We start from the raw sequence: 25,023 nt of genomic DNA on the forward strand, positions 1-25,023 counted from the left end.
TGTACGGAATACCTGAAGCAAACATTCTATTTTCCCTTTTGTCACTAACAAAAACACCCCAAGCCCAGCACCCTCAGTGGTCACCTCGATTGCCTGCCCCTAAATCCAGCCCTGCTTGGTAACATCTATTCCTTCCCCCAAACCCCAACTCAGAATTTTGCTTAGGTTCCTGCTTTTATTAATTTATGTTACGTTTTTATGTAAAGGATCAGAGTTCTTTCTAGTCTGTAATTTTACCTCTTAAAAGTCTTCCTACCATTAGTGTGCCATTGCATCCTGTTTTAATTGTATTAAAACAATGGGCTACATGCTTTAGGGCCTGATTTTTAGACCATCAAGACTAAGGGTTTCAGGTTGTCTCACTTTTTGCACGTGCAGTAACACAGAGGTGCCTTCTGCATATACAATGATCTCTGTTTACACCAATACCAAAAGGGTTCTGCAAAGTCCATACCCATCTTGAATGCTGCTCAAAAATATCTGCTGTCCAAAAAAGTTCTTTAAACTGCAGTCTACTCGGATGGCTATAGTTTAGTCTAGATTCTAGGAAAGTTTGAGGTAAAGTTCAGTTTAGTTATTCTACAACTTCTCTGAATCTTTAATTCAAACACGTGTTCAGCATGACCCAGCCCAGGAATCACTGTCCTTACATTAAGTTCACTAATTACTAACCTGCATACACTAACATCCCCAGTTTCACATCTCAAACTAACAATATGCGATTTTTCTACATTTCTTAAAATGAGAGTATGCAATATTTTCTCGTCCATCCTCCCTGTGGAAAGAAAAGGCCTGGGTAGGGACCGTCGAATCGTGGAAGTCAACGAATGGCTACGCAGGTGGTGTCGGAGAGAAGGTTTTGGATTCTTTGACCATGGGGTGGTGTTCCATGAAGGAGGAGTGCTAGGCAGAGACGGGCTCCATCTTATGAAGAGAGGGAAGAGCATCTTTGCCAGCAGGCTGGCTAACCTAGTGAGGAGGGCTTTAAACTAGGTTCACCAGGGGAAGGAGACCAAAGCCCTGAGGTAAGTGGGAAAGTGGGATACGGGGAGGAAGCACAGGCAGGAATGTCTGCGAGGGGAGGGCTCCTGCCTCATACTGAGAATGAGGGGCGATCAACAGGTTATCTCAAGTGCTTATATACGAATGCACAAAGCCTTGGAAACAAGCAGGGAGAACTGGAGGGCCTGGTGATGTCAAGGAATTATGACGTGATTGGAACAACAGAGACTTGGTGGGATAACTCACATGACTGGAGTACTGTCATGGATGGTTATAAACTGTTCAGGAAGGACAGGCAGGGCAGAAAAGGTGGGGGAGTAGCACTGTATGTAAGGGAGCAGTACGACTGCTCAGAGCTCCGGTACGAAACTGCAGAAAAACCTGAGTGTCTCTGGATTAGGTTTAGAAGTGTGAGCAACAAGAGTGATGTAGTGGTGGGAGTCTGCTATAGACCACCAGACCAGGGGGATGAGGCTTTCTTCCGGCAGTTCGCAGAAGCTACTAGATCACACGCCCTGGTTCTCATGGGTGACTTTAATAATCCTGATATCTGCTGGGAGAGCAATACAGCGGTGCATAGACAATCCAGGAAGTTTTTGGAAAGCGTAGGGGACAATTTCCTGGTGCAAGTGCTAGACGAGCCAACTACGGGGGGAGCTTTTCTTGACCTGCTGTTCACAAACCGGGAAGAATTAGTGGGGGAAGCAAAAGTGGATGGGAATCTGGGAGGCAGTGACCATGAGTTGGTTGAGTTCAGGATCCTGACACAGGGAAGAAAGGTAAGCAGCAGGATACGGACCCTGGACTTCAGGAAAGCAGACTTCGACTCCCTCAGGGAACGGATGGGTAGGATCCCCTGGGGGACTAACATGAATGGGAAAGGAGTCCAGGAGAGCTGGCTGTATTTCAAGGAATCCCTGTTGAGGTTACAGGGACAAACCATCCCGATGTGTCGAAAGAATAGTAAATATGGCAGGCGACCAGCCTGGCTTAACGGTGAAATCCTAGCGGATCTTAAACATAAAAAAGAAGCTTACAAGAAGTGGAAGGTTGGACATACGACCAGGGAAGAGTACAAAAATAGTGCTCGGGCATGTAGGAATGATATCAGGAGGGCCAAATCGCACCTGGAGCTGCAGCTAGCAAGAGATGTCAAGAGTAACAAGAAGGGTTTCTTCAGGTATGTTGGCAACAAGAAGAAAGCCAAGGAAAGTGTGGGCCCCTTAATGAATGAGGGAGGCAACCTAGTGACAGAGGATGTGGAAAAAGCTAATGTACTCAATGCTTTTTTTGCCTCTGTCTTCACTAAGAAGGTCAGCTCCCAGACTGCTGCGCTGGGCATCACAACATGGGGAATAGATGGCCAGCCCTCTGTGGAGAAAGAGGTGGTTAGGGACTATTTAGAACAGCTGGACGTGCACAAGTCCATGGGGCCGGACGAGTTGCATCCGAGAGTGCTGAAGGAATTGGCGGCTGTGATTGCAGAGCCATTGGCCATTATCTTTGAAAACTCGTGGCGAACGGGGAAAGTCCCGGATGACTGGAAAAAGGCTAATGTAGTGCCAATCTTTAAAAAAGGGAAGAAGGAGGATTCTGGGAACTACAGGCCAGTCAGCCTCACCTCAGTCCCTGGAAAAATCATGGAGCAGGTCCTCAAAGAATCAATCCTGAAGCACTTACATGAGAGGAAAGTGATCAGGAACAGTCAGCATGGATTCACCAAGGGCAAGTCATGCCTGACTAATCTAATCGCCTTCTATGATGAGATTACTGGTTCTGTGGATGAAGGGAAAGCAGTGGATGTATTGTTTCTTGACTTTAGCAAAGCTTTTGACACGGTCTCCCACAGTATTCTTGTCAGCAAGTTAAATAAGTACGGGCTGGATGAATGCACTATAAGGTGGGTAGAAAGCTGGCTAGATTGTCGGGCTCAACGGGTAGTGATCAATGGCTCCATGTCTAGTTGGCAGCCGGTATCAAGTGGAGTGCCCCAAGGCTCGGTCCTGGGGCCGGTTTTGTTCAATATCTTCATAAATGATCTGGAGGATGGTGTGGATTGCACTCTCAGCAAATTTGCGGATGATACTAAACTGGGAGGAGTGGTAGATACGCTGGAGGGGAGGGATAGGATACAGAAGGACCTAGACAAATTGGAGGATTGGGCCAAAAGAAATCTGATGAGGTTCAATAAGGATAAGTGCAGGGTGCTGCACTTAGGACGGAAGAACCCAATGCACAGCTACAGACTAGGGACCGAATGGCTAGGCAGCAGTTCTGCGGAAAAGGACCTAGGGGTGACAGTGGACGAGAAGCTGGATATGAGTCAGCAGTGTGCCCTTGTTGCCAAGAAGGCCAATGGCATTTTGGGATGTATAGGTAGGGGCATAGCGAGCAGATCGAGGGACGTGATCGTCCCCCTCTATTCGACATTGGTGAGGCCTCATCTGGAGTACTGTGTCCAGTTTTGGGCCCCACACTACAAGAAGGATGTGGATAAATTGGAAAGAGTCCAGCGAAGGGCAACAAAAATGATTAGGGGTCTGGAACACATGAGTTATGAGGAGAGGCTGAGGGAACTGGGATTGTTTAGTCTGCAGAAGAGAAGAATGAGGGGGGATTTGATAGCTGCTTTCAACTACCTGAAAGGGGGTTCCAGAGAGGATGGTTCTAGACTATTCTCAGTGGTAGAAGAGGACAGGACAAGGACTAATGGTTTCAAGTTGCAGTGGGGGAGGTTTAGGTTGGATATTAGGAAAAGCTTTTTCACTAGGAGGGTGGTGAAACACTGGAATGCGTTACCTAGGGAGGTGGTAGAATCTCCTTCCTTAGAAGTTTTTAAGGTCAGGCTTGACAAAGCCCTGGCTGGGATGATTTAATTGGGAATTGGTCCTGCTTTTGAGCAGGGGGTTGGACTAGATGACCTCCTGAGGTCCCTTCCAACCCTGATATTCTATGATTCTAATAGCTTTGTCGAGTCCATTGGAACCCCCATGTCTCATGATTATTAGTAGTCCAACTCATGCAAGGCAGATACTTAGTGGTAACAATTCTGCCACAAATTAGGTTTGTATTTCAGATGCAATATAGTATCTATTAGCTGTTAGAGTGCAGACACTTCCCTGTCTCTTCAGATGGTTAAAATTCCTCTGAAATAACAGAGGAAGGGGATTCAAAGTGAGTCCAATCCTCTATGCAATTCACCAATAAATGTAAACAGTAGGTCCCCTAATCCAATCTCTATGCTTGTGTTGCAGCTTTAAAAAAAATAAAATAAAATAAAAAAAATTAAGCATGAGTGGTCCCATTGATTTCACTGAAACTACTCACTTGCTTCAGACACCCACGTAACTGTCTGCAAGATGGGACCAAGGCTTATACTGTGATACTGGTGATCAAAACTGGAATACTTCTGGAAGAGCAGTGACCACACTTGTTAATTAAGGCTGTATAATCCATTTCTACCCTCCGTTTCAGTTCAATTATGTTTTTCAGTTTGAAACTCTCTCCAAAAAGAGAACGTTTTTCATAAAGGCATAAAAGCATTTCAGCTTTTAAGGAGGATCATACACACTTTTAGCGCCCCGCCTCCTTTTTTTAATTAAATAAAGGCAAGAGACATATCCAACTTTTTTTTTAAAAGTTTTTTTTTTTTTACAGCAGTGGCTGAAGGTTCAAAACTAAAATTTAGCATGGTATTAACCTTCACTGAAAACAAGAGTCCTTAAGCAAATCTTCATTTTGATTTACCACGTTATGACACTTGGAAAGAGGGTGTTTGTCGGAAGTGAGCGTCATTAGACAGTCCGTCCAGTTTATTTTGCCAAGCTATTTTGCCAAGCATATCAAGTGTACAGCTGAAGAGAACTTTACTGAGAATGTGTCCATGGCTAATTTAGTTGCATACTGTAGTGTAACAGAGGTGCATATATGTGCTGAGAGAAGGACTTCATAGGAGTCCAAAAGTGTGAACAGGGTTATGAGGTGTACTTTAAATTGTGTGTAATAGGGAATCCCACAGCTGAAGGTGCAGTGCCTCCTGTCTATACTTACACAGTAGTATACTATTACTAAAGTAATACAAAACATGGATTTTTCAACAACCTTGTATCAACTTGCAGCTTCTTGTACTGTATATATGACACTGTATTTACAATATTTGGAGCAACAGAAATTTCCTGGCATACACAGGTCACCAAACTCAGCTTAGGCAATCTGCCTCATTCCCTGAATTGCACCAAGGAAAGGCTGCATGTTGGCTAAAGAGAAAATTTACAACACAGAGGTGCCCAAAATCCTAAAATAAGATATGCCACACCAATATGGAAGAGGAAATTAAAAGTATACAAGAATGAAATTACAAGATGTTACGCATATAAGGTGCAGAAAAATTGTATGGTTTGATTTGACAGTCACAAATTGCATGATCACACATGTGCAGCTTAAGTTTTGGACTCAAATTTAACATTCTTATATATTTGTTTTAATTAATAATTTAGAGACTACTAAAAGGCGCAAGACAGTCTTGTAAAACTGAGGAACTACATTAAAAGTACTTTCTCCCTGCCCCAACACCTCAAAATGTTTAAAAGCTACATCTCAAAATGTAAGACATAAATGGGCCAGAAGAGTGACGAAGAAAGGACTCATACCATTAAATTCTGAAACTTGCTGGTATCCCACACTCTCACCTAGTCTTTCATATTTTGTATTAGGCAGAAGTAGATATTTGGATTATGAATGTAGATTTTTTTAACTACCACTGTACCTATGTGAGTATATGAAATTAAAGGCATTGCCAAGAAGTTTCATATTAAAAATGCTATCAACCCTACACTTGTCCATCAGTAGTTTTCTTTCAATAGTTCTTTCATTATACTAAAGGGATGTTCTCAGTTAGGGAAGTTCTCTATTATGAAATTTCCTGATTTCTACTTGGCTGTGGAAAAGAGCATGAGTGCTTTTGCGTAATCATTATTTTATTCAGCAGTTGAGTTATGAGTATGGTATCAGAGCCTCTACCAAATTGAGGTATGCTCCAATTCAGAGTTTACTCTTCTACCTCTCTAGAAAAATATACCAATATGCATGGCCATCTCAGCTTCTAACTCTATCCTCAATTCCATATATGCGATATGTTTAAAGAAAGGAATTAATTTTTGTGGTGGGAAGAGGTCTCATCTTGGATACAGTTAACACTAAAACAAGAGACAACTCCATAACTTAGTCCTCCATTTAGTGCAAGTACAACTATTACAGTTTCAACATCTGCAAAACAAAAAAAACCCACTCTTTTCAAGCTGATAATGGGTCTGTTCTATGAAATAAAAGACTGTATTAGCCTTTTTGCAGCCCCAGTTAAGGTAATAGCAGATATCCATCTGACATACATAGCGCTACTAGACCCTCCAATTACCTCTTTGAAGGATATAAGATGCATCTTGAGGCACCTAAGATTATAGCCCAACTATCAAAAGTTATTCAGTAGTCATGTGACTGCATTAATGACGTTATATATATATATATATATATATATATATATATATATATATATATATATATATATATATATATATATATATATATATATATATATATATATATATATATATATATATATATATATATATATATATATCTCAATATTGTGTATACTGACCTTATCATAAGATCAATAATTTAACATTCATTGCCTGCTCACAATAGGGACAGATATGTACCAATACTAGATAGTTTTATTAAAAAGTCTTACAGAGTACAATTTTGATTATAATAGTACTGAAAGATCACATTTTATAAATGTAAGATTGGTCAAATGTAGCAAAGCTCATGCTCGTCTGTTAGAAATAATAGTTACCTAGAAGGCCTTATCTTCTGCCACATGCAAGAAAAGATTATTCTCCAATACAAGGTGTTTTATATCAAACAGTGTTCTGTATTCCTAAAGGCAACAATTTGGGGAAGATTTATGGAAGCCAGTAAGAACACTGAATTTTTTTTTTTTTTTAAATATGGTGCTTTAAGAGTTAGCCAGAAGCTTAGCTCCAAAAAGTCAGAACTAAATCAAGAGATTTAGTGTTAGTTTTAAGTATATTTAAATTAGAATATAGGCTACTAGTCTAGACAAGATTTCCCTATTAATGCAACCCATCATTGTTCTTGCATAGAGACTTAGTCACCTATGGTTTTCTAAAATATTTTACTAAATAAGCAACTATAAAAACCTCTCAGAAGCAATACGTCCAGTGAAACTACTTTGAAAAAGTCAAAACTACTGCACATGAAGTACGCAAGTTAAAAACTGATAAAATATCAACTTGTATGTTATATGAAGCAATTAATGGAAGCTGTTTGATATCAGATAGCATTTACTGTTCATCATCGTGGTAGCAAATGTTACACTAGAGGACAATTCCCCCCCCCCCCACCCCCTTAATCAACACCTACTGTGAGTTACTGACATATGAAGACTGTATGAACAGCTGATAGCACTGTAAGTCAAGTCTCATTTTTATTGACTTTGATGTGCAAGTTTCTTTCAAGAAGAAAGTGATTAAACCCAATCAAGTGTTCACGTGAATGAAGCAACTAAGTATGTGTCAAAGGCTACCGGTTATGCAAACGTTCAGTTTCTATTTTCCTCCAAGAAATACTACTCTCTGTGAACTAGACTACTTGTTCAGCTTTCTGAAGAGATGCATTTAAAGACTTATTAAATAAAACTGAATCAGTATCTTTGGGATGATTTTAAGGCTTCATGTTGACCAAAGCCACTTGCTGAATGATTTTCATTAAACAGACCCAAAAATAAAGTTAGTTTTGTTTGGCAAGGTCTTTTCATGGGTTAAACCTTTAACACTTATGATATATATTCTCAAAAAGCAAACACCACACAATGAATCAAATCCTAATTTCAAGGACATTAACAGATCAAGAAAGATTCATCTCAATCACACTTAGCCTGCTGAAGTACACACCACAGATTAGGCTGTAACCTCAAATTGTTGTTAGCTAATTTGTACCCTCTCCCCTCACGTTCAAAATAATTTTGTACAACTGCAAATTTTAAGTCTCTTAGCTGGAAGTGACGCTAGATGCATTGTTTCCCGTTTCAGATTCCATAACAAGCCACTGTATATTAAAAGGGACTTACCCTTAATTAAGGGTATTTCAACTACATTTGGGATTCTGTCACTAAAACAGTTTAATCAATATTTTAATAGGGACAGAAGGTTGGAAGAAGCAAGGACTGCATTATAAAATGGAAAAGATTGGCCAGTGAACCTCTCTACATCCAACTGTTACCAAGTGTATATTTTCTGTTCCATGGTTAAATCAGCACTTTTCTGTATGCATTGTCTACTCTAGTTTCACAGTCTGCTGTCTTCAGTGAAGCACGATCCCACCAGTATCGAGTAACATCACTTATCCCTGGCATGCCTCAGAGCGGGGAAAGGGTGGGAAAAAAAAAAGGAAGATGCTTTTATGTTGTAGAAAGAAAAGGCGTACTTGTGGCACCTTAGAGACTAACTCAATTCTGTCATTTTGGTGGTCTCACTTCAGACCTCTTGCACTTCACAGAGCAGTATTATTCTGACTCGATAGTTACCAAGGGTCAGTGAACTAATAGAAAGAACCTCTCACCATTGCTTCCTGTCCAGCTGGACCTATTAATCCAGTGCAGTATGGCTGAATCTCCCAGCTCTTAAGAATGGCATGGGAGGGGAAAGACATCTTAAGAGAACCCTTTAGGTTAGTGAGACAGAACACAATCCAGGCTCCTACTCATTGTCTGATAGCAAGGGGATTGGGTACAGATGCTGCTCTCCACAATAATCCAGTTAGTTCACTCAACTGCATGGTAGGCAAAGAACAGCTAGTTCAAAATCTTGATAAGATGCACCCAAGGAAAAACAAAGTGCGAGAATCAGATCTCCCCCCTCCCCCCAAACAAAAAGGGTGCCAGAATTGAGGCTAGAGAATCCTGCAGTGATCTCTTCAAAGAAACTGAAGTTAAATAACATTTTCCTTCACTTATACGGACAAACAAATATTTTTTGTATTCTCGCTCCTGGAGAGCAAGAAACTTTACAGATGTTCTAGATGCGAAGTTAAAATTGTAACAAACCCTATGTGCAAGAATTGGCCAGCTGAAGAAAAGGAACATCCTAATCACCATCATCCCCCTTACCTTGGGAAAAAGTTCCAGGCCTGGGGAGTCCCAAATAGAGATTCCTTTTTGGAAGCCAAAGCCAAGCAATTAAACTGTGTATTGAGAGGGGAACAAATAGCTATTTTACAGACATCTGTAACAGATAATGGTAGCAGCCTTGCCTCAATTTTAAACCAGCTTTGTTAAGACCTATTTTCAAACTAGGTCGGAACTACAAAGACAGTTACCTGCCTCTTTCAGATACAAAAACAAACACAAAACCCAGCCAAAAGGATCTGGCCATGGACCTAAGTTCCAGAGCAAGTTTTTCAGACTCTGGATTCATCCATCTAAGAAAAGTGTTGCAAAATTAAATAAATAAAATCTTCCTCCCCAAATAAGCCTTTCGACCCTAAGAAGAATGACACAGACATACCCATCTACCCAAATAAAATCTTGAAACAAGCAAACAAAAAAACCCAAGCAGAATTTTTACTCCAAAAGAGACGATCCAGAGGCTCCATGAAATCCACCACAGACTTCACTGCTGGTATTAATTGTACGTGGAAGGTGCTCAGATGCCAAAATGATGGGCTAGCATATGTAACTTTAAGACAGAGGTAACAATGTGAAATGCTATCTGACATCTACACAGACATAGCATTTTGTTGGACAATGCTGTTAAATGGGTATTTTAAAAAAAAACACATACACACAAACAAGGAACTGAAGTGCTTTAGTCCATTCCAAGTAGCACCCCAAAAGGACCTTTTAACATCAAGTGCACAGCAATGGGCATACATTTGTTGGAAGAACACAGTCAGACAAATAGACTCATTAAAGATGGAGAACAGTATTCTAGATTTCCCTCCAAGGTGCCAAATCCATAGCACTGCATTATTGGAAGTCTGATATTTAATGGCAATGGTTCAGCAACTAGAGCCTGAGACTCACTATACAAGTCAATCAGTGATCAGGAAGACATACTGTTCTAGTGAGTTTCAAGGAGCAGGGGGAAAGGAAAGGCATTTTTAGCCACCTTGTTAGGACCTCAATCTCTTATGGGACAGGGATTTTTTTTTTAAATTTTATTTTATTTTAAGCCACAGAGACACTAATCTAATCTACTTTTAGTAAGTTCATGATAGGCCAAAATATCTGGAGAGAGCAGATCTTTAAAGTTCGGCTCAACAATTAAAGTACTCAATCGCTCAGTTTTTGCATAGGGTGAACAGAGGACTCCACGTTGGTCTGCAAGCTTTTTCCACTGGCAATTGTTCCCCCTCTGGCACCCACCAGAAGGACATTACTCACCTGCTCTGAAATACAATTTCCTTCATCTATACACTCTTTTACAAGCTATCAATGAAGATTCTGGGGCGGGGATGAAGTAAGGTGCCTCAGTTTTGAGGGATCCAAGGCCCAAATCACAGCCTGATGGACACTTTGTGAACTCTGTTGCAAACAGCAATGCAACCACACTTGTCTGCACCACTACAGGGATATTAGGATCAAATTTTGTCTCTGAGTTTTGCCAGTACCTTTGCTGCCAGAGCAATTGGTGCAAAAGCATATAGCAGCCTCCTTCTCCAGTGACTGAAGAACATGTTCCCTTGCTAATGCAGTTCTTTATCTGAGCCATGAGAAGACAGACATTAGCTTCTTGTTTCGTCCAATGGCAAAGAGATCCCTTCCCAACACCTCCCTAGAGGAAGGTCTGATCTGTCACTCCCTAATCCAGAGACCACTCAAAGATCTACCAAGGAGACTCATTACATCATTAAGTATTCTCCTTTCCTGCCAAGTACGTGGCAATGAAAAGGTCACATGGGACAGAGTGCACTCCTGAGGGAGGGGTGGGAAGATAGAAGAATACTAGGTCTCTAGGCCATAATCTCCAGCATGTTTACATACAACTACTGTTCTTGAACAGACCAAGTTCCAAGTATGTGGACTCTTGATTCTAGGCGGTCACAACCCTAGCCACTACAATTTAGACATCAGTGTTTGGAAGTCCATCTTTAATTGTATACTCTCCCTAGACTTTGACTAAGCTAGACAATCCCAGATGTTCTCAGTTATCCAGATATGAGGATCTCTGTGATACTTTCTTCCACAGAGGCTGTCTGATATAGAGATATGGTATAGAACTGACACAAACATTCATAGTACAGTCCAAGCTGTCACCTTCTGACTCTTTTCCTTTCTGTTAGGCTGGTGATGTCTATTATGACACTAGCTGGAAAAGTCTTCCTGTGTACTCAGAGTCCCAATCTGTCCAACAAAGGCAATTCTTTAGTTTATCATGAACTCTATGGACTAGCCTCATAGTGGCAACATGGAATGATCTTAGAGCCTTCAGTCATGTACTTGATCAATCATTTAAGTAGACAAACACTTGTGTAAAGTAGCTCATAAATAAAAAGTTTAACAGGGTTCTGATTATATGGGCCAGAGAATGAAGAGGTTACAGTCTATTTAAAACTTTTCTAGCCTGACTTACACAAAGTTAATCCTTCTCATGACTTTTCTACAGCAATTCTGACAGCTGTGTGTGCAATCATTGTACTCCCACTTTAACAGTCAATTTTACATTTGTCATTCAATATAAGATAGTTTCAATTTAGCCACAATCATACAAAACTCAAGTTTATATGTTTAATTACATTTCTAGGTTGGGTGAGAATACCTCACGTAATCCTGTATTACTTTAGGCATGTCTCCACTTCTAAATTCTGTAAGTACTTTCCTCCTCTTCAGATTAAGAGTATTTGCCTGTCAAAACAAATGCTTGCCTCAAAGGTTGAGCATCTAGTTCCATGAACAAACTACATATTACATTCCGCTAACGCCAGCATTGTGGTAAAGCAAGTAGTGTTTACAAACTAACTACAAATTCCATGGTTGATCAGGTGGTGTCAGAGATTTGCTTTCCTCCTTACCTAACCAAAGAGACAGAACGTCTTCAGCAACCATAAACAGACAAACAAAAGCCCTCAGGAAACTATGCCTTCTCTCCTAGCTAGCGGAGAAACGTTTGGCAGGTGAAACAAAGTTGGGTGATCAGAAGAATGCAAAGCAAGGTTTCTTTCATCTTTTTTGTTGTTTGTTTTATAGTACAATACCTAGATCACATTTGCAGTATACTAGTAGTTTATTCCACACTAAACTAGTCAAATCCTTAAATAACTACAGTTTTGAAAATTCTGAGTTGTAGAATTGTATTTATGGCTTTCAAGGAAGGGAACTTTCAGTCTGAGATACTAAAAGATTCTCCACCTCACCCCCACCCTCAACAAATTCTCAAAGATAGTGGTAATTATGACACAGAACAAAGTCACAAAACAGTTTGATACTTCAGTGATTTCTGTAAGGTTATATACACGTGTTCTCACCATTAAAGTTAGTAAAAGCCACCATATGAAACCAGAGTCCACTGCATATGTACAGGAGTCCACTAAATGGTAGTTACCTGTAAAAATGACTCTGCAAAAGATGGTGCTGGCTTTGCTACTACTAAGTACATCACAATAGAAGTTGAAAAAACAGACTTTGTAAATACTAAAAAAAAAAATATTGTGGGACTGATATGGTACAAAGAAAAGGAGTACTTGTGGCACCTTAGAGACTAACCAATTTATTTGAGCATAAGCTTTCGTGGGCTACAGCTCACTTCATCAGATGTAAGCTGTAGCTCACGAAAGCTTATGCTCAAATAAATTGGTTAGTCTCTAAGGTGCCACAAGTACTCCTTTTCTTTTTGCAGATATAGACTAACACGGCTGCTACTCTGAAACCTGATATGGTACAGTTACTAAGTACACACACTCTAAATAAGGCCCAGAGTGTTTAGACTATTAATTTGAGGCTCCTTTACTATATGTAGAGGAAAGTAAAGAGGAAATGGAAGTTTCATATGTAGATGATTAACCATGATTTGTTGGGGAAGAGAACATGGCTTTTGTAAAGGGAAATCATGCCTCCCCAATCTACTAGAATTCTTTGAGGGGGGGTCAACAAGCATGTGGACAAGGGAGATCCAGTGGATGTAGTGTACTTAGATTTTCAGAAAGCCTTTGACATGGTCCCTCACCAAAAGGCTCCTATGCAAAGTAAGCTGTCATGGGATAAGAGGGAAGATTGCTCATGGATCAGTAACTGGTTAAAAGATAGGAAACGAAGGGCAGGAATAAATTATCAGTTTTCAGAATGGAGAGAGGTAAACAGTGGTGTCTGCCAGGTCTGTACAGGGAGCAGTACTGTTCAACATATTCATAAATGATCTGGAAAAAGGGGTAATCAGTGAGGTGGCAAAATTTGCACGCTGGAAAACAATCCAAATTACACATAAAATGATGGGGGTCTAAATTAGCTGTTACCACTCAAAGATCTTCGAGTCATTGTGGATACTTCTCTGAAACCATCCACTCAATGTGCAGTGGCAACCCCCTGCCAAAAAAACCTAACAATGTTGGGAATCATTAAGACAGGGATAGATAAGACAGAAAATATATTGCCTCTATATAAATCAATATTCAAGATGTGGGCGTACCATGGAATGCAGATGGGGTTGCACCATCTCAAAAAAAGATATATTGGAAATTGAAAAGGTTCAGAAAAGGGCAACAAAATTAGGGGTATGGAATGGCTTCCATATGAGGAGAGAATAATAAGACTGGGACTTTTCAGCTTGGAAAAGAGATGACTCGGGGGGATATGATAGAGGTCTATGAAATCATGACTGATGTGGAGAAAGTAAATAAAGAAGTGTTATTTACTCCCTCTCATTACACAAGAGCTAGGGGTCACCAAATGAAATTAATAGGCAGCAGGTTAAAAACAAACAAAAAGAAGTATTTCTTCACACAACACAGTCAGCCTGTGGAACTTTTTGACAGAGGATGTTGTGAAGGCCAAGGAACAGGGTTCAAAAGACCTAGATATATTCATGGAGGAAAGGTCCATCAATGGCTATTAGCCAGGATGGGCAGGATCATGTCCCCAACCTGTGTTTGCCAGAAGCTGGGAATTGGCAACCGGGGATGGATCACTTGATGATTACCTGTTCTGTTCATACCCTCTGAAGAGCCTGGCATTGGCTACTGTCAGAGGACAGGATATTGGGGATAGATGGACCTTTTGTCTGACCCACTATGGCTGTTCTTATGTAGAACAATTTAGTATGGCTGGCAAGGAACTCATCACCTGAAGTCATGAGGCACTGTGACAATCTGGAAATTCCAGCAACAGACACAGACTTGATAGTACCTTGAAGCTAAATTAGAAACGGCATGTAGGCATCCCAGAGGTTGATGGCAGAGAATTCCCCTAATGAACCACTTCAGGTCACAGACTGAAGTGTTGTCATCCATAAATATGAAGTCTCCAGACACTTTAACAAGTGCCTAGAATCAGACCAAGATACTTCAACCAGGGAATATTTTTCTATCCAGTCTCTTCCAGAACGAAAAGGACTGATTACCTGAATTCCTGGAAGGGGCCATTAGATAGCCTGAATTGCTACCTGTTAGACTAAAGAGCCTGCTATCTCATTTCTGTTCCCACATGTAGGCACCTACATAGTGATCAAGCCACTGCTTAACCTTGTCTTTGTTAGAGTGATCTCCATAAGGCTACTTAACTTATCACTATAAGGACATGTTTTCCCATGCTCCAAATCATTCAAATCACACTTCAATAAAAATGATTAAAGATCTAGAACACATGACCCTATGAAGGAAGATTGAAAAAAATTGGATTGGTTTAGTCTGACGAAGAGACAATTGAAGGGGGACATAATCTTTTATGTACTTGAAAACTTATGAGGGAGAAAAATTGTTCTCCTTAACTTGACGATAGGACAAGTAGTAATGGGCTTAAATTGCAGCAAGGTTTAGGTTGGACATTAGGAAAAATTTCCTGTCAGGGTGGTTAAGCACTGGAATAAATTGCCTTGGGAGGTTGTGGAATCTCAGTCATTGGAGATTTTAAAGAGCAGGTTAGACAAACACCTGTCGGGGATGGTCTAGATAATATTTAGTCCTGCCTTGAATACAGGGAACTGGACTATAAAGACCTCTCCTGGTCCCTTCCAGTCCTATGATTCTATGATCTCATGGCTCTTCTCTGTTCTGTATCAGTGACCTGTCCTCTTCATTATTTACCACTTCCCAGTTTCTTGGGTCAACTGCAAACTCTTTCAACAATGATTTTATGGTTTATTTTCCAGGTCACTGAGAAAAAAAATCAAAAACAACTGAACCCTGTGAGACCCTGTTCGAAACACCAGTTACTGACTATTTACAGTTACATTTTGAGATCAGTTAGCCAGTTTTTATTTCATTCAGTACATGCCACATTGATTTTATATTGTTGTAGGTTTTTCTTTTTTTAAAAGATCAAAATATCATGCGAATATAGAATAGCCCCAGGAGGGTGCACCTGGCATCAGCTGTCAAACAGGGCCGGGTCGGAGTACAGCTTCAGAATTTGGAGACAGGGAGGGAATAATTATGAGTCAAGACTTAAGTCAAACCCCATTAGATTGGGGGGGGGGGTGAGGGGTGGGGGAGGAGAATAGAGGCTTTCTGGATCCAAGACTGCACGGAGGCCTAACCGCAGGTTTTATAGTTAAACGACTGAATTAACATTTCTGTACTAAATTCCAAGGTGTCATTATTCAGTAAAGCCATAAGCACTACTATGCTGGGAGAGGTTTTGATTAATACACAGGTACTATGAGGAACAGTCTTCTTAGGAGTCCTTTTTAGAAGCTGGAGAAATTTCCGGGAACTCAATATTCATATCTAGTAATGCCATCACTTCTTCCACAGAGGAGAGCAGGATCCCATCAGATTTTGCATGTCCTCAGCCTTACGGGCAATGTTTGACTGACTCTGTCTGAGACATGAGCATGCCTCCAGAGGTCTGCTATGCAGGACTAGCGCTCCCTAGTAGGCTGCATGCATCAGGAGTAACAGCGCCTCTTATAAAAGAGGAGCAAGAGCCTCTCCTGCAGTGCCATTTCTTCCAGATGTCAGAGAAATTGGACACACTGTTCACACACAGATTTTTCCACAAGCGCTGTGATGTCAGGAAGGAGAGGCTACTCAAGCAAAGTAAGATACAAACTGAAATGTAGCCTTATTTCCCAGGCCTAACACTTATCAGCTTCCAAAACAAAGCAAGGAGACAGCATGAGAATTACTTCCACTTGCTGGAGCCAGAACAGGAAACAGAGCTAATGCAGCAAGCAAATATCTGTTTGGGAAAGCAACGCTAGAGCCCCCCCCCCCCCCACCTTCCTTCAGTTAGCTAATGAAGCAAAGCCACTTGAACTGGTATGAGAGAATAGTGAAGTAGTCATGTTTCTGTATAATATCCTTAACTATAATCTTTGATAACAGTTTTGAATCCTTAATGTTTTGGCAACACAGTAAATAACTGACTTAAGTCATCTGGGAGTCTCAAACTATAGCTTTTTTATTATAAACAAAAACAAGGGTATAAGTCAATTCAACTAAGATTTCTTTTTACACCCCAGGCTGCTGACTAATATTAGAAATGTCACTAAGTTGCTGAAAACAAAACTGATGGTGCCATGAATTGCAAACATTATTTTAGTAGCTGTTGTATATAGGACTACTACCAGGCAACATCCCCATTCCCTCAAACTTAACTTATATTTCCAAATAAAAATTTGTACTTTGAGCTGGGATTCAAGGTCATCAACAGACTTAAGTCACATGAATCCAATTTTTTCTATTTTACCAGATTCCCAAGTGAGTGAATCTCATAAATCCTCCCTCAATGTCACTCTTCATAATGTGACGAAGTTCCTCCTCTACCTTGGTGGGTCTTGCGCTTATTGGCGGATTTGCTCGCCTCAGAGATTCACGGTTTGGCCATTTTCATGAACCCATAGTCCAGGTCAACTCCTCCTGTGTCTGATCAGGAGTTGGGAGGTTTGGGGGGGAACCTGGGCCCGTCCTCTACTCCGGGTTCCAGTCCAGGGCCCTGTGGAATGCAGCTGTCTACAGTGCCTTCTGAACAGCCGTGCAACAGCTACAACTCCCTGGGCTACTTCCCCATGGCCTCCTCCCAACACCTTCTTTATCCTCACCATAGGACCTTCCTCTTGGTGCCTGGTAATGCTTGTACTCCTCAGTCCTCCAACAGTAAGCCTTCTCACCCTCAGCTCCTAGCGCTTCTTGCTCCCAGCTCCTTACACACGCACCACAAACTGAAGTGAGCTCCTTTTTAAACCCAGGGGCCTGGATTAGCTTGCCTTAATTGATTCTAGCAGCTTCTTGATTAGAACACCTGCAGCCAATCAGCCTGTCTGTCTTAATTGTCTCCAGAAGATTCCTGATTGTTCTGGAACCTTCCCTGTTACCTTACCCAGGGAAAAGGGACCTACTTAACCTGGGGCTAATATATCTGCCTTCTATTACTCTCCTGTAGCCATCTGGTCTGACAGTGTCACAATAAATACTTCTGAAGTGGTGAGAGGAGAGCACACGTGCATGCACACAGAAATTTCTCATTTTTTTTTAAGTTGTCACAGAAAGTTCATCTGTATGTTCCCCCTTACTATTCAAAGTAGAAGCAATCTTTTTATATATAGTTAATCGTTGTAAAGTTAATTTAAGAAATCAAAGTCACTACTTCAACAGAAAGTGCTTTTAAAATTGTTATGCGAATAGCTTTTTAACCGCTTTGAACTTTGGTTTCAGACACAGCCCAAAGATTTCTCCTTCCACTAGTTTTCTGAGGAGGATATTGTCTTCAGAGGAGAGACATGATGGATGAAGACAATAGACATGCTCTTTGCGTGGTCATAACAGCCTAGAGCAATTTCCTTCTTTACTTCCATCCCAGATGCTTTCATGGCTACACAATTATTTAAGATTTAGTGCTCTCCATGCCAGCTGATTGAAGTGACCTTCAAGCCATTTCCAGGAATTCACATGGAGTGCTCCAATAGCAGAAATATACAATGAAGCATCTATGAAGTTAGAAAACTTGGAATACAAAACAAGTGTGAACGGTCTGCAACGCAGTCTTGTGTGAAGTGCTGTCAACACCATTCATACTCAAATATTTGAATATTCAAAAAACTTCCAACCTTACTATCATCCTTTTGAGTTGTTTTGGACATGCAGGGTCATCTATTCACTTCTCAAAAGCTACTAAGTTTTGATTCTCAAAAGCTACTAAGTTTTGATTTGTATGTTCTCCATGACCATAGCTGTTATAGGGAAACATACCTCCTGCATTCTCTTCTAATGCTGGTGAAAATGAAGCTAAATTGTCTCTTTCAAAAGTGTATGTAATGACCATGAAGAGCCATTAATGGTTTACATTTTATACTGATATTTAGAATTCAAAGCTGAACTAGTAATTAATACTGTTCTTTCCCTCCCCCCATGCTCCATGTGGCATGGATATTATCAGGTCCTCTGCATGTTTCAAGCTCTGCATCATTATAATTTCAACTTCAAGTCAAGAGGGAATTAAACTAGCCATGTAATAATGTACTTTAATTACTGGTCTAAACAGAGAACATCTGCATGCATTGTATTTTGTATTGCAACTGTGTATACTAAAAGGTAAACTTATATTTTGATTATGCATGTCTTATAGTTTCTCCAATGTATGGCAAACATTTTTGCAAGAGTGAGTTATTTTTAACTCTTAAAAAGAAAAGGAGTACTTGAGTTGCTCAAATAAATTGGTTAGTCTCTAAGGTGCCACAAGTACTCCTTTTCTTTTTGCAAATACAGACTAACACGGCTGTTACTCTGAAACCTTTTAACTCTTAGCAATTTTAATATTCTAAAATAAAATGTTGTAGCACTGTAGTCTAAAAGCTTGAGTAATTAACAAATATTAAACAAAAAGTTAGATGTATGCTTTAACAAAGCCACATACACATCCAGCAAGACAAGAGATCTGTTTTTAAGTAATTAGAACCTCCTACTAAAAGATGAAACATTTATCCATTCAGACGTGCAATCACGACATGTCCCTATGTAGGCAGCTTAAAAATAAAAACAAAACTCTGTACTATCAATATCACCCCTATTTTGAATGGTCAAGTAGTTGAGCAAGTTCTCCACCCCCAATCCTTGGCTTCTAGCTAGTTCCTCAAAGGGTACCAATTGCTACTGCTTCTGTGATATGGCCAAGTGACCATGAAGAACTGGAATGAAGCCACTTATCATAAAGATGTTAACAGCTCTTCATCACTTTTTAAATCTAGTCCCATAACAAACTATTCCCAAGCACTCCTAGCACAGCATTGTTCAATTAGTAACAGCAAAACATGCAACCACTAAAAAAAAAGTTAGTTTTTAAGCTGAAAAAGTGTCCAGTTTGTCATGGCTTCCTCATTTACAGTTGCTCAATCCAGTTTCTTGGCAAGCTAATAAATAGGGATACTTGATTTTGCAGAATAGCAAGCTTTTGAAGATCTTATTTGTGACCATTACAATCCATGATACTTTGGCTGGTAGTTCTCATGAGGGGCAGCAGGATCTAGTGGTTAAAGCACAGGGATTTGAGTTCAGAGAGCCAGTTTCTCTTCCAAAAAACTTTGCCACCAATTTATGTAGCCTTGGGCAAGTCATTTAGCACCCCATTTTCCTCTCTGTAATAAAAGAATAATATGGCCTTACTTCATAGCACATCTGTGCAGTGTCAAGTATAAAGTTTTGAAACCCTCAAACAAAAGGCACTATATAAATATGGTGATAGCTCTCAGGATATTCAGGACTGTGATTCACCTTGTTACCCCCCTGCCTCCAGTGAGACTAGCCTGTGCTTAACTGGATGCCAGCTCCCTGACACCTCCAGCCTGCTAGTCACCCAAATAATCCCCTCTGGGCGATACCAGCCCTTACTTTGCCTCACAGATTAACAATAGGTGCACCTCAGACCCCAGAACCCTTTGCAGCATTCTCTTGAATTAGACAGCCTCTTATTCACTGAACACTTACGAGGTCTGCTGCCCCCAATGGGACCAGCGTACATGCCTTCTTGATTAATTCAATTTAGGATCAGCTCCTTGTACAAACACCACAGCATTGAGGTATTTATCGTGAAAACAAAGTTTATCATCAAAGATCAGGATTCAAAAGAATGAGTGAAGATAATGGAAATACATGCTTTCTAGAGACTAATCTTAACCTCCTATCTAGAGCAGTCTTATCTCACTCATAGCCTTGGTTGGAAACACTGCAGAAGGCGGATTGTGATCCCATTTTGTACATAAATATGCAGTCCGTTTACTTCTTAGGTACAGGATAACAGGGTGCTTTACATGTCCCCCAGTTATAGTCCCATAAACCTTTGAGGTGTGCCCTCAGATAAGGCTTTCTTCCCCCTGCCGTTCTTTTCTTCCTTTTAAGTCTCAATCATTCATCTGCATTTAGCTCAGACTGATGATTGAGAGTGAGACAATACTCACTTTACATTGCAACAGATGGATAAACATCTCTGCTCTGACAGGAAACCAGTTTTTCACCTCTGCTGGGGATTAACACCTTGATACAAACCATAAGTAAGTAAATTTTTTTTATAAATATATAGTGACAAAGTTCCTCCTCTACCTTGGTGGGTCTTGCACTTATTGGAGGATTTGCTCGCCTCGGAGATTCACGGCAGCCCTCAGTTTAGCCGTTTTCGTGAACCCACAGTCCAGGTCAACTCCTCCTATATCTGATCAGGAGTTGGGAGGTTTGGGGGGGAACCCGGGCCCGCCCTCTACTCCGGGTTTCAGCCCAGGGCCCTGTGGAATGCAGCTGTCTACAGTGCCTGCTGGAGCAGCAGTATGACTACTTCCCCATGGCCTCCTCCCAACACCTTCTTTATCTTCATCATAGGACCTTCCTCCTGGTGTCTGATCATGCTTGTACACCTCAGTCCTCCAACACTCCACGTTCTCACTCTCAGCTCCTAGTGCCTCTTGCTCCCAGCTCCTCACACGTGCACCACAGACTGAAGTGAGCTCCTTTTTAAGCCCAGATGCCCTGATTAGCCTGCCTTAATTGATTCTAACAGCTTCTTAACTGGCTGCAGGTGTTCTAATCAGCCTGTCTGTCTTAATTGTCTCCAGAAGGTTCCTGATTGTTCTGGAACCTTCCCTGTTACCTTACCAGGGGAAAAGGGACCTACTTAACCAGGTGCTAATATATCTGCCTTCTATCACTCTTGTGCATGAAAGTTCTGGCTGATGCCCTTAACAGCATCAACGATGCAGAGAAACATGGAAAACATCAAGTTCTCATTATACTGTGCTCTAAAATAATCATCCGGTTTTTAACCGTGATGATGAAGCATGGTTACATTGATGAATTGGAGATCATTGACGATCAGAGCTGGGAAAATTCTTGTTAATCTCACAGGCAGACTGAACAAGTGTGGTGTGATCAGTCCCAGATTTGATGTTCAGTTGAAGGACCTGGATAAGTGGCAGAACAACCTTTTGCCTTCACGTCAGTTTGGGTACATAGTGCTGACAATTTCCGCTGGCATCATGGACCATGAGGAAGCAAGGCGAAAACACACAGGAGGCAAAATCCTGGGATTCTTTTTCTAAAACTTGTAAAAACGGGCATACTAATAAATTGTTCAAATGGAAAAAAAAAATCTCTCCTGTAGCCATCTGGCCCACCCTGTCACAATATATATTATTAAATGTACTTCTAGTTTGTGTACACACACACCCCCCTCCTTACATAGTAGCAGTACATAATATTTATGACAATATTCCTAACCAGTGACTCACCTGTTTTCCTTTCAGAGTGGTAGCCATGTTAGTCTATCAGCAAAAACAATGAGAAGTCCTTGTGACACCTTAGAGACTAAACACATTTATTTGGGCATAAGCTTTCGTGGGCTAAAACCCACTTCATCAGATGCATGGAGTGGAACATATAGTAGGGAGGTATAGATACACAGCATATGAAAAGAGGAGTCTGAACCAGGATGTAACATACCAGTCTCAGGAAATGCTTGTAAACTCTATGCACCCCCTCTAAGGTTGCAAATTTTGACTGGACATATTCCTGGTTTTCATCACATGACAATCTTTAATTAAATATTAATCTATTTAATTCCTGGAGTCTCCAGGATAATTCTGGAGGGTTGGCAACCCTAACCCACTCTGTGCCCTTTTTCCAGCTGGCATTAAGAGGTTCTTGGATCACAAGTGTAAGTTATTCTCCACCCCCGTGGACTTTACAGCCGCACAAGGCTAAAAGATCTCACCTGCCTATTCCGCCCCACCACGACATTTTTCTTAAATAATGGTTTGTAATACAAGCTATTAGAAGACTTTAGAAATAATGTTACTGTACCAAAATTCATTATGTAGTCAGTGTGAATTTCATATTGGAAAAGCTGTTCATTGCTTGTTTGAGAAGGAATACACATGTATAGCTTTCTAACTGAAACTGTACTTTTGATCTTTAATATTTGCATCTTCCTTTCAAGTTAAAAGGTAATGCTGTGGAAGCACTATGGGCTGTCAAAAGGACCTTAGTTAGTTAGTTTCCTGGAGATTTGAATAACCAAATCAGTAAAACCTCAATGTTACAAACACCTCAGGAATAGAGGTTGTGTGTAACTCTACAATGTTCGTAACTGAACAAAACAGTTATGGCTGTTCTTTGACTTAATACAGCTTTGAAACTTTACTATGTGGAAGAAAGTGCTGCTTGTAACCATCTTAATTTAAATAAAACAAGCACAGAAAGTTTCCCTACCTTGTCAAATTTTTAAACTTTTGTTTTTAGTAGTTTATGTTTAATACTGTACTATACTGTATTTGCTTCCCCCCCTCTGCCCTTCTGCCTGATTGCACACTTCCAGTTCCAAATGAGGTGTGTGGTTGATCAGTCAGTTCATACATCTAATGCAGATCCATAAAACCTCACTTACATGATTCCTTTACATATGTAGTGTTCATATACAACAGTTAAAAATCCAAAAGGACTAAGACTATATAGAGCAAAAACATTATAGATTGAAATCCCAGCAAGACAAAGCTCACCATTCAAACTGCAATTAATTCTTAACATTTGCACGGTACAAAATTATTTCCAGAATGTGGGGCAGAATTTAATCAGATATTATTTTAAAAAATTAAGAGAGACTGGTTTGCTGTGCACGAGTAATAGAAGAAGATAGCCTTGCCCAGAAAAAGGCACTAGTAGTTCAATGAAGTACACAAGAAAGAGTTACCCAGGAAGATTAGTGAAGAGAGGAGTCAAAACAAGCAGACACTGAAGGGCAAGAAACAGAAGTTTCACATTTATCTAGCTTTAATCTAAGGTAGGACTCTGGAACAATTTCCAGTCTCTACACGCAAAAAGTATGTTAGAAACTATAGCAGCAGAGATGACTATTCAGGAGGGATAAAAGGTAAGAGGAAGATCCCCTTTGTAAAAAAAAAAAAAAAAAATGTACATGAATGCTAAATACAGTATAGTCTAAAGAATACAGGGAATAAAAAAAAAAAAGACAAAAACACACCAGAAAAGATGTGCAACAAAGGAAATTTTTAAAAAAATATATGCACTTTAAAATTTAAGAAGCAGTTTACTTAATACTCCAGTCTTCCCGCAGGTTTAAAAAAAAAAAAAAAGTTACTTCAGAGAGCAAGGACCTGTGCATCTGTCCAAGGGGCATATAATTGGTTATTCAAGAACTATTAGTCTGTTTCTTAGCAACCTCTGTAAGCTCTAATCAAGTAAGGCCAAGATTGTCATTTATCCTTGAAATGCCATCCCCTTTCATCTAATAGAGGATTCTAACTGCTATTAGGCAACAAATAATAGTTTTAGCCATGGATAATATCCATGCTCATTACACATTTCAGCTGAGAATTCTTTCTAATACCAGAGATCAGGAAAGCTCTTCACTATATGCCTTTTGCTTTATTTCATTTAGCTAACAACTAAAATGCTGACTGCTGAAATAATCCATTTTCTTCCCCTCAATTTGTTTAGATGAGCTGCCAAGCTAAAACCAATGAAACTAGGGGATAAGTGTTTGTAGTTGGATCCTTTGGGAAGGAAGGCACTATATAATCAGAATAATTAGTCACTGGAACAATTTACCAGTGTCATGGTGGATTCTCCATCACTGACAATTTTTAAATCAAGACTGGATGTTGTTTCTATAAAATATGCTCTAAGAATTATTTTGGGGGAAGTTCTATGGCCTATACTATAGAGGAAGTCAGACTAGATGATCACATTGGTCCATTCCAGTCAAACTCTATAAAGAGGTAAAAGAGCCTGGTTCACAAAACAAGATTTTTGTAACAGTGAATGTCTTCAGTATGACTTTATTGAAGAAAAAGCATCTTTATACCACAAGCAGCAGTACGGACATGTTTCCAAGCAAACTATAGGACTTGGAGATGAAATTTCATGAGCCCCCAAGAGTATTTAAGCCCCCAAAACTTCTGAGATGGGTAAGAGGATTATTTTTTCTACCATAAAATGCAGCCTTTTCAATGTGGAACACAGCTGGCAGAGCAACGCTATGGCAAGAGCTAAGACCAAATAGTATATTGTATCCAATTAAAAAGCGCACAGTTAATTTAGATAGAAAGAATGAAATTATCGAAGGAGGAATTTGGATATATGCCACTGAGGACTGAACTGACTCATGAACACTGTCTCACTGGATTTCTGATCGCCTCTATTCTAAAATTCACCCAAGAATGTTCCATATGACATTGTTATGAGTTGATCCCTACTAAATTAAAAGCAACAATCGAAAGGATTTAGATACCTCCTAGCCAGAAGTGAATGGTGGTACCAGCAGCAAGGTCCAGGGCAACCCACTGGTAAGAGGTG

General features: G+C 40.2%; 1 protein-coding gene and 1 pseudogene across 1 annotated transcript in view; one reads left to right on the forward strand and one right to left on the reverse strand.

Moving 5' to 3' along the window:
- JAG2 (jagged canonical Notch ligand 2) overlaps positions 1 to 25,023 on the reverse strand; it is a 96,484-nt gene that overhangs the window by 58,249 nt on the left and 13,212 nt on the right. The gene's annotated exons all lie outside the window — the stretch shown is intronic.
- Positions 21,365 to 21,780, forward strand: LOC140913922 (small ribosomal subunit protein uS8-like; annotated as a pseudogene).

This window comes from Lepidochelys kempii, chromosome 6, assembly GCF_965140265.1.
Source record: "Lepidochelys kempii isolate rLepKem1 chromosome 6, rLepKem1.hap2, whole genome shotgun sequence".
In the NCBI taxonomy this organism is placed as follows: Eukaryota; Metazoa; Chordata; order Testudines; family Cheloniidae; genus Lepidochelys; species Lepidochelys kempii.